The sequence below is a fragment of the Pteropus medius genome, unplaced genomic scaffold, assembly GCF_902729225.1.
Source record: "Pteropus medius unplaced genomic scaffold, Ma_sr-lr_union100, whole genome shotgun sequence".
Classification (NCBI taxonomy): Eukaryota; Metazoa; Chordata; class Mammalia; order Chiroptera; family Pteropodidae; genus Pteropus; species Pteropus medius.
Window position 1 is genome coordinate 1,885,708 of NW_024340851.1, and position 10,653 is coordinate 1,896,360.

Below are 10,653 nucleotides of genomic sequence, written 5' to 3' on the forward strand. Positions count from 1 at the left end.
TTTTTTTTTTTTTGGATTCCTTTCTCTTGTTGCTCTTCTGATTGCATGTCCTCCACTATCCCATCCTATAATACACTGATTTAATCCTCCACTTCATCAATGCTATTGATTCCCACTAATGAACTCTTCATTTCAGATATTGTATGCTTTATTTCCGACTGGATCCCTTTTATGTTTTTCATCTCCAATTTTACGTTTTCTATCTCTTTGTTAAAGTTCTTACTGAGTTCATCTACTCTTCCTCTAAGTTCATTAAAGCATCCTTATAACCAATGTTTTGAACTCTACATCTGGTAAATTGCTTGTCTCCATTTTGTTGAGATTTTTGGGGGCAGGGGGAGCTTTGTTCTTTTCTTTCATGTGGTACATGCTTCTCTTTCTCCCCATTTTGGCTGCCTCTCTTTGTCTGTTTCTATGTATTAGATAGGGCTCCTGTGTCTCCTGGTCTTAGTAGAATGGCTTCATGTAGTACGTGTCCTGGGGGCCCAGTGGCACAATCTAACCTGATCACCTGAGCAAGGTGCTCAAGGTGTGTCCCTTGTGTGGGTTGTGTGTGCCCTCCTGTTATAGTTGAGGCTTGGTTGCTGTTTGCAGGCTGATGGCAGGAATTGACCCTTGGACCAATTGGTTGTGAGACTTGGTCAGTGAGGGGCTGACCCTACAGAACAGGATTCACTTTAGCAGGGCTCTGGTGCCTGCTCAGTCTGCCCTTCGGGTGTGTCTTCCTCAGATGCAATCCTGGATGGTGCTTCGGCTCCAGCTTAGGTTGAATCAGGCCACCAGGTATGCTGGCCCAAGGGCCTCCTGGGAGGGGTACAGCTGCAGGCCAAGTTCAGCCGCAGCCTATGCACCTCTGGGGGCACCTGTTAAGAATCACCAGACAATCTGCAGACGAATGCCACCCGTGCTAGGATAATAGTAGCTTTGAGAGACCAAGGCAAGAACCAAGCCCGGCTGCCACTAGTGCGGGGCTTAGGGCTGCTCAGCAAGAGGTATGGGGCACACTGAGGCCAGATGTTGCTTCATTGGATTTTGTGAGCCTTTGAGATACTTTAGGAAAGTCTGCAGCAAGAGCCAAGACAGGCCATTTGTATGAAATAAATCATCGGAAGCGGCTTGGATGGGCCCCAAATTTGGGAGAGGCAGAGTCTCAGGGAATCACCTGTGTAGAGCGACCTGTGTTATCCAGGTTGATGGAGATTCATATATGGCAGCACCTGCATCTGCATGCTGGGAAGGGAGAGGGCTCAACAGAGGAATGATGGGTACTGCCAACACTTCTGTCTGTGAGAAAGTCATCCCTCCAGCCATTGACCTGAATCCTGACAACGCAGTGTCTTCCCGTATGTCTGGAGCAATTCTCGAGCAGCTACTCTATCACTGGATCTCAAATAGAGTGAGTATGTCAACGACTAAGTTTGGGAATGAGCACTTTAAGAGGAATGTCTGCAACTCCTGCAGCCCTCCTTTTCACTCAATCACAATCTCCGCTGGTTTTCACAGCCTGAGGTTGTATGTATTTCTCTTTCTGGCACTGGAACCCTGGAGTGGGGAGCCAAGTATGAGGCTAGGCTCCCTCACTCCTCAGGTGACAGAATGGGCTCTACAGACAAGATAACCCTTCTGATTCTCAATTGCCACACATGATTGTGGTACTAGCCTTTCGCATCTCCACACCTTCTACCAGTTCAAGGTGACTTCTTATGTTTGTCCCTAGTTGTGGGGCTTCTGTTCAGCCAGACCACAGGTGACTTCCAGTGATGGTTGTTCTGTAATTTTGTTATAATTTTTGTCATGAGAGGAGGCATGCAGAGCATCTACCTTCTGCACCATCTTGACCCTTTTTCTAATGTTTGTTTCTTTAGGGTTGTACTTACCTGGGATCTGTCACTCTTATTTTTTATTATTTATCCTTTTTGGAATGTGAATGTCTATTCTACGCTTGTCCTAAGATTGTATTTTTGAAGCAAATAATTTGTTTAATTTTAGAGGTTTATAGCTGGAACAGAATTGGCCTTAGATTAATTGTACCTAGAGTCTGAACCATATCTAATTTAGATGATATTTAGATGAAACTTTAAACTTCAGACTTTTGAATTAATGCTGGAACAAGTTGACATTTGGAGCTGTTGGGTTGGAATGGATCACATTTGCATGCAAGAAAGACATGAATTTGGGGTGACTTAGAGAGGAATGCCATTGACCAAATGTTTGTGTCCTCCCTCCAAAATTTGTATATTGAAAATAATCCCCAATGTGACATTATCTGGAGGTGGGGCTTATAGGAGATGATTATGTCATGAGTGCAGAGCCCTCATTAAAGGGATTCATACCCTTAAAAAGAGGCCTCACTAAGCTACCTCATTCCCTCCACCATGTGAGGACACAACAAGAAGACAGCTGTAAGTGACCTAGGAAGCTGGCTCTCACCAGACACTAAATCTGCCAACACCTTGACCTTGAACTTACTAGTATCCAGAAATATGATAAATAAATATTTATTGTTTAATTCACCTAAGATTTTTGTTATAGCAGACTACCCGATTAATACAGAAACCAAAAGAGGTGAAGTACCTTTCTCATGGTTAAAATAACAGTGACAGAATTGAGGATTAACCTTAGTGTCTTTCCTCCCTATTAGTTTTCCAGATGTCAAATCTGAAAGAATGGAGTACAAAGCAGAGATTCTTACCATAAATATGTAAATTTATTATTTGATTCTGCACAAATGCTCCTCAGTCAGCATTTAACATGGATATTGCAAGTTAACAATAGTTGATTATAAGAACATTTGGAGAAAACAAGAAAACAATTTGGTATGAGCAATTTAACATATATTTACCTCCAAATGGTTCTCTTTGACAAAAAAATGATTTTCAAATATTTTGGATTTTGAGAAAGACCTCATGAATTTGAGAATGTCAAAATAAAAGTTTCCATAATAGAAGACTGGGAGGGGGAAAAAAAACAAGAAAAGATTATATAGTGTATATCTGTCATTCTTAGCAGTCATCTGTAAGAGTAAACTAAAATAATTTTCTTTATTTACAAGGCCAAATGTATCATTTTCTCCTTTGTCCATTTTTTAGGCTATCTTATTGAAAACATAATAAGCCCTATAAGAGATCCAAACATTTGATTTTAAAATGCATGGTCACAGGCTTTGTAGCCTTTAGAACTGTAAACACATATTTCTGAAATTAATGCAAGACTCTCTCATAAGGTATACAGAAGAGAAGTCATGAGATGTATCTATTTTTTTTCTCAAGAAGATAAGTTTTTTATTATTTAAATATAGTTGATATACAATATTAGTTATATTAGTTTCAGGTATTCCATTTAGTGATTCAACATTTTTATACCTTACCATGTGATCATCCTACTAATTCTAGTAACCATCTGTCACTGTGCAAACTTATCACAATATTATTGACTCTATTACCCTTCACTTTTTCACCTATTCCCAAACCTTCCTTCCCTCTGGAAACCTTCCCTTTTGTCTCTGTTTCTATGAGTCTGTTTTTGTTTTGTTTTGTTTTCATTTTTCTAAAATTCCACATATAAATGAAACCATATTGTATTTGTCTTTCTCTGTCTTACTTGTTTCATTTAGCATAATACCTTCTAGGTCCATCCATTTTATCACAAATGGTAAGATTTTATTGTTTTTTACTATTGCATAATATTCCAATGTGTGTGTGTGTGTGTTGTGTTTGTGTGTGTGTTTGTGTGTGTGTGTTTGTGTGTAAAGTCATCTACAAGGGAAAAGAAGTTTTAACTGCTTTACTTTTACTGGACTGTGTAAATTTATATGTAATGTTGTCTATATATTGTAGTCATTTTCATGCTATCTTATATGAATGTAAATCTATTAGTTCTTACTCAATAATACATTCTCTCTCTCCTTCTCTCCCCTCCCCTCTCCTTTTCTTATTCCCTCCCTCTCTCTTTTTCTCTCTCCTATATTGGTATAGGGGATAATTTTTGTTCACAGAGTTTAAAAAATTTCTCCAACATCTCCTTCCAACTTTCTTTATGTTACTCTTATCTCTAGTTAGGGACATTCAACAATATATACAGTTGTTGTGGGCTGCCTGAAACTTCAGTAGTTCTAACTGAAACTATAGAACCTTAAAGGCAAGATCCTCCCTGTTTGTGGCACAGAACAGCCAGAGTGTGTGAATGTTACATTTTCTTGGCAATTTGTACACATTTTTTAAGTAATTTGAATCTGTTGTGAATGATGCAAGGGTATAAAGATAGCTGGAGTTCATAAATATTGTAGCAGCAATAGTAGAAGCAAAGTATCAGTCTGTCTTGATGCTTGATGTTTGCTCTGGTTACTGCTGGCAGGGGCTTCCAGTGCTGTTTTGGTTTTGGCCTACTTTCAAGACTTGATCATCCAGTAGATTGTGCCCATGATATCATCCCAATAAATTACTATTTTGTGTAAGTATGTCAAAATCAGGTTATCATTTTTGAGGAAAAAAAAAACTGTTGTGACAGACTATTATCCAGAGTATGCAAAGAATATCTACAGAACAGTAAGAAAAATAATTACATCTCTTTCTGCTAAATTAGCAAAAATAATAAAATGGTCTTTTTCCAAGAAGACATATAAATGGCCAACAGATATATGAAACAATGTTAAATTTCACCAGCTATTAAAAAAATGCAAATCAAAACTATAATGAGATACCACCTCCCACCTTTAGAATGGCTATCATCAATATAACAAGTAATAACAAGGATTGGAAAGGTTGTAGGGAAAAAGGAATCCCCATATACTGCTAATTGGCATGTAAATTGCTACAGCCACTATGGAGAACAGTATAGAGGTTCCTCAAAAAATTAAGAATAGAATTACCATGTGACCCAGAAATCCCTTTTCTTGAAAATTTGAAAACATTTATCCATAAAGATATATGCACCCCAATGTTTATTGCAGCATTATTCACAGTGGCTAAAACATGAAAACAATTGAAATGCCCTTTGATAGATGATTGTACAAAGACGTGGTACATATATGCAATGGAATATAACTCTGCCATAAGGAAAGATGAAATACTGTCATTTGCGACAACATGGACAGATCTTGAGAATATCTTGCTAAGTAAAATAAGTCAGACAGAAAAAGTTAAAAACATACTATTTCACTCATATGTGAAATATAAAACTGAAAGCAACAAATAAACAAGACAAGCAGACACTCATAGACACAGAGAACAGTTTAGTGGTTACCAGAGTGAAAGTGGGGAAAGGAGAGGTAGATAAGATTAGAAGTGGTCAAATATATGGTGACAGAAGGAAATTTAACTTTGAGTGGTGAATACACAATGTAGTATAAAACATATGACATATTATTGAATTGTACACTTGAAACCTATATAATTTTATTAACCAATGTCACCTCAATAAAGTACAAATTAGTAGTTGATAGATGGTCATGGAGATGGTGAGCAAAGCATAGGGAATGCAGTCAGCAGTAAGGTAATGGCTAGGTGTAGAGTCAGAGGAGAGAAAGAGTAATCAGGGGGATTGCTTCATAACTATATAAATGTCTAACCAATGTACCGTATACTTGAAACTAATAATAAAATAAAATTTAAAAAATAGGAAATATGAATAGTATTAAATAACCACAAAAATATGTTAAAATTTCCTAATTATATGGAAAATACATACTTATATCATGTAATTTTCACCCATCTCTTAGTAATAATTGAAGTGTTAATATCAGGTATTGATGAGGGTGCAGGTTTATAAGTACTCTCATGAACTACTTGGTACGGTAAATATAAATTGGTAAAACCACTCTAGGGGCCAATTATGTATTATTTATCAAAAATAAAAATTGTGAATGTCAACAGCATTCTAATTCCTTTTTAAAAAATATCTACCCTAGAGAATCCCAAATACACAAGGAAGCATATGCGCAATTATACTTGTAATGATGAAAATCTTGGAACAATTTAAATGACCATCTGTGAAGCATAGCTAAACTATAGTACAGATATAATATAGAATCTCTGTACCAATATAAAAAGACGAGGGAGACCTATATTTACTTGCATGGATATATCTGCATGCAGTAGTTAGATGATAGAAAGCTAGTTCCAAAATGATACATATAACATCATATATATATCTATAGATATATATATCTATAGATATATATATAGATAGATATAGATATATATAGATATCTATATCTATATCTATCTATCGATAGATAGATAGATAGATAGATAGATGAATTGGCTCACACACTATAGATAAGGCTGGCAAGTCCAAAATTTATCGGGTGAGCCAGTAGCCCAGAAACTCAGGAAGGATTTCTTTGTTATGGTCTTAAGGGAGAATTCTTTTTTCTCTGGGAAGCTTCAAATTTTGCTTGTAAGGCCTTCAAGTGATCAGAGACCCACCCCCATTATTGAGTGTTATCTCTTTTATTAAAGTCAATTGATTATAAATGTTAATCAGACCTATTTAAAGCTTCACAGAAATACCTAGATTAGTTTTTTAACAAATAACTGAGCACCATAGCCTAGCCAAGTTGACATATAACATTAACAATCACAGAAGGCTATGCATCAAATTGATTACAGTGGTTACTTTTCAGAAAGATAGCCATATGTAGTTGATCAAAGAACTTTTTCAAGAACATGTTTCTAATTATATATTCAACAAAAATTATACAACAAAACAAATACAAATAGCATGGGCATCTTCCAATGACAAAGATAGAGTGTAATTAAAACAACAGTTGTTTAAATGCTTTCCAGAAGGACTCAGCCTGGAAGTGCCCAATGTTTCATGTATAGGTTGCAAACAGAGCAGGTTGATACTACTACTACTATTACAAAGATCAATATTAGAAAGCAGCACCTTATACAATTTGGAGGTTATCCAGGAGACAGGTGGTGTCAACTGGTCCCTATTCATCACTATGTTAAAAAAGTGTTTACTCACAGCCACCAGGCTTCCTGTAGGGGGAGGGGGACAGGAGAAGGTGTGGCGAGTTGCCTGAACAGCCCTGCCTGAGAGAGTTGTGAGTTCCACGCAGCCGAAAGCAGAGAAGTGGATGGCAGAGAAAAAAGAGTTGATTTTTACTGGGCCCGGTTGTAAAGCTGAGGCTGAATCAGAGCCCCCAACCAAGAGGGACCCTCCCCCCATACCCTCTGAGACTGATCACTGTGGAGCCCCAGGGGAATATGACCAAACGCTACCAAACTGTTGCTAACAATGACAGGGACTGAAACTGAGGGTAGTGAGCGTGATTAAATATCTATAAGAAAATAAAAAGGCATATTTTAGTCTTTATATAAAACAGGAATCCAAGAAGCTTAAACACCACCTACTGAAAACCAAAAGAGAAGTGCCTTCTTTGCAGCTGGGTAAACACAGAACTTTATATAATAAACCTTCTTTCTGGGAAAAAAAGAAAAAAAAAAGCAGAATACACTTCCATTAATGCCCAGGCAGAGAAATAGTCCATCAAACACCATGAACAACCAAGGTGACAAAACATCTTAGAAAGAAAGAGAAAAATCTCCACAAAATAAGCTTACAGACATAAAAATATGCAATTTAAATGAAAGAGAATTCAGGATGGTACATCTGAAAAAACTCAGTGATATCTAAAACAATTCATATCAACAATTTCAGAAAATGAAAAAGCAACTAGATGAGCAGAATGAATTCTTTATCAAGGAGACTGAAACCCTCAAAAAGAACAAAATAGATCTTCTGGAGATAAAAAAAATAACCCAAAAACAAACAAAACAAAACAAAACAAAAACACTGCAAGAGTTAAAAACTGAAATCTCAAGCTTGGGAAATAGAGTTGATCAAATGGAGGAAAGTATCAGTGATATCAAAGACAGAAATCTAGAAATAAATCAGAAGGAAGAAGAAAGAAACTGAAAAATGAAAAAAATAAAAAAATTACAAAAGAAATACAAATGAAAGAAATACAAAAACTTGCTTATACCATCAGGAGAGGAAACATAAGAATAATAGGCATGATCTAAGATGATGAAAAGAAGTAGGGACTAGAGAGCATTTTTGGACAAATAGTTGATGAGAATTTCTCAAAACTGAGGAATGAGCTGGAGCTTGGATTTCAAGAAGTCAACAGAATACACAATTACCTCAATGCAAAAGGCACATTGTATTAAAATTATCAAAAACTAACAACAAAAACTGAATTCTCAGGGCAGCCAGGGAGAAGAAAATGGTAATTTATAAAGGAAAACCCATTAGATTATCCTCGGACTTAGTGTAAAACTTACAAGCCAGAAAGGAATGGAATCAAATATTTAAACTATTAAATGAAATGAACTATCACCCTAGAATAATGTATCCAGCGAAGCTCTCCTTTAGATATGAAGAAGAAATTAAGACCTTTCCAGACATACAAAAATTGAGAGAATTCTCCGCTATGAGGCCTGCACTACAGGAAATGCTGAAAGGGGTCATCTCACCTAAAACAAAAATAAATAAATAAATAAATAAATAAATAAATAAATAAATAAGAGTAAGGTGACTATCAGGCAAAGAGTGCAACCCTTACTACGAACAGGACATTATAAGCTTAAATAATAAGAGAATTGCTATAGCAAGATAGTAATGAATGTTCAGCATACATAGAGACAAACTGAGATAACAATGACTGAAAAGGGGAGGACTCAAAGATCCAGATTCGCAAAGGGGAATGAAAATAAGCCATGCACAGAAGAAAATGGACAATTGTATATATAACTATCTCTTACATATTCATAATGATAACCACATGCCAAAGATTCAGAACTGAAGTATATAACATAAAACAAGAGGAACCAGAAGGAAAACCCACAAAAGCTAAACCAAAATAAAGAAAACAGAAACACAAGGACAAGGAAGCAATGGAAACATTGAGCTACCAGAAAGCAAAACATAAAATGGCTATAAGAAGACCTCATATTTCAATAATCACCCTAAATGTAAATGGACTGAACTCACCAATAAAAAGGCACAGATTTGCAGAACCAATAAAAAACAAAATCCAACAATATGCTGCCTCCAAGAGACATATCTCAACTCCAAAGACAAATATATACCCAAAGTGAAAGTGTGGAAAATGATATTTCAAATACCTAAGAATAAATGTACCAACACATGTGAAGATTCTATATAATGAAAACTATAAGACCCTATTAAAAGAAATTGAGGAAGACACAAAGAAATGGAAAGATATTTTTTGTTCTTGGATGGGAAGAATCAACTTAGTTAAAAGAACCTTATTACCTAAAGCATTATACAGATTTAATGCAATCCCAATCCAAATCCCATAGGCAATTTTAAAGAAATAAAACAAAGAAAAATCATCAGATTTGTATAGAAGCACAAACAATCCCGCATTGCCAAAGCCATCCTGAGGCAAAAGGAATGAGGCTAGTGGCATCACTCTGCCTGACTTCAAATTAGAGTACAAAGCCACAGTGATCCATATGGCAAGTATTGCCAGAAAAATAAACACACAAACCAGTGGAAAAGAATCAAGAGTCCAGAAATAAACCCATGTTTATATGGGCAAATAATTTTCGACAAAAATAAAAGCCAAAAACATACAGCAGAGAAAGGAAAACCAATAAATGATGCTGGGAAAACTGGAAAGCCATCTGCAAAAGAATGAAACTAGACTGTTGTCTATCACCACACACCAAAAGTAACTCAAAATGAATTAAGGACCTGAATATAAGAGCTGAAACAATAAAATGTATTGAAGAAAACATAGGATCTAAACTCAAGGACCTTGGAGTTAAAGTGGATTTTATGGATTTGACCTCAAAAAGAAGGGAAGTAAAAGCAAAAATAAATGAATGTAACTACATCAAACTAAAAAGCTTCTGCTCAGCAAAAGAAATCATCAACATGGTAAAGAAGCAACCATCCAAATGGGACAATTTATTTGCAAGTGACACCTCTGATAAAGGACTAATATCCAAAATATACAGAGACCTCATACAACTCAATAACAACAACAACAACAACAAAACAAACAATCCAATCAAAAAATGGGCAGGGGACCTGAACAAACACTTCTCCCTAGAGGACATACAAATGTCCAACAAATATTGAAACAATGCTCAACATCGCCAGGTATTAGGGAAATGCAAATCAAAACCACAATGAGATACCATCTCACACCTGTTAGAATAGCTATAATCAATAGAACAAAAACTAACAAATGTTGGAGAAGATGTGGAGAAAAAAGAACTCTTATTCACTGCTGGTGGGACTGCAAATTGGTACAGCCACTATGGAAAACAGTATAGAGGTTCCTCAAAAAACTAAGAATTGATCTACCATATGACCGAGCAATTCCTCTACTGGGTATTTACCCCAAAGTCTTGAAAACCCATATCTGAAAAGACATTTTCACACCAACAGTCATAGCAGCATTATTCACCGTGGCCAGGATTTGGAAACAACCAAAGTATCCTATGATAGATGATTGTGTAAAGAAACTGTGGTACATATATACAATGGAATATTACTCAGACATGAGAAGAGATGAAATAGTGCCATTTGTGACAACTGGATGGACCTCGATATAATGATGCTAAACAAAATAAGTCAGACAGAAAAAGTTGAAAATCACATGATTTC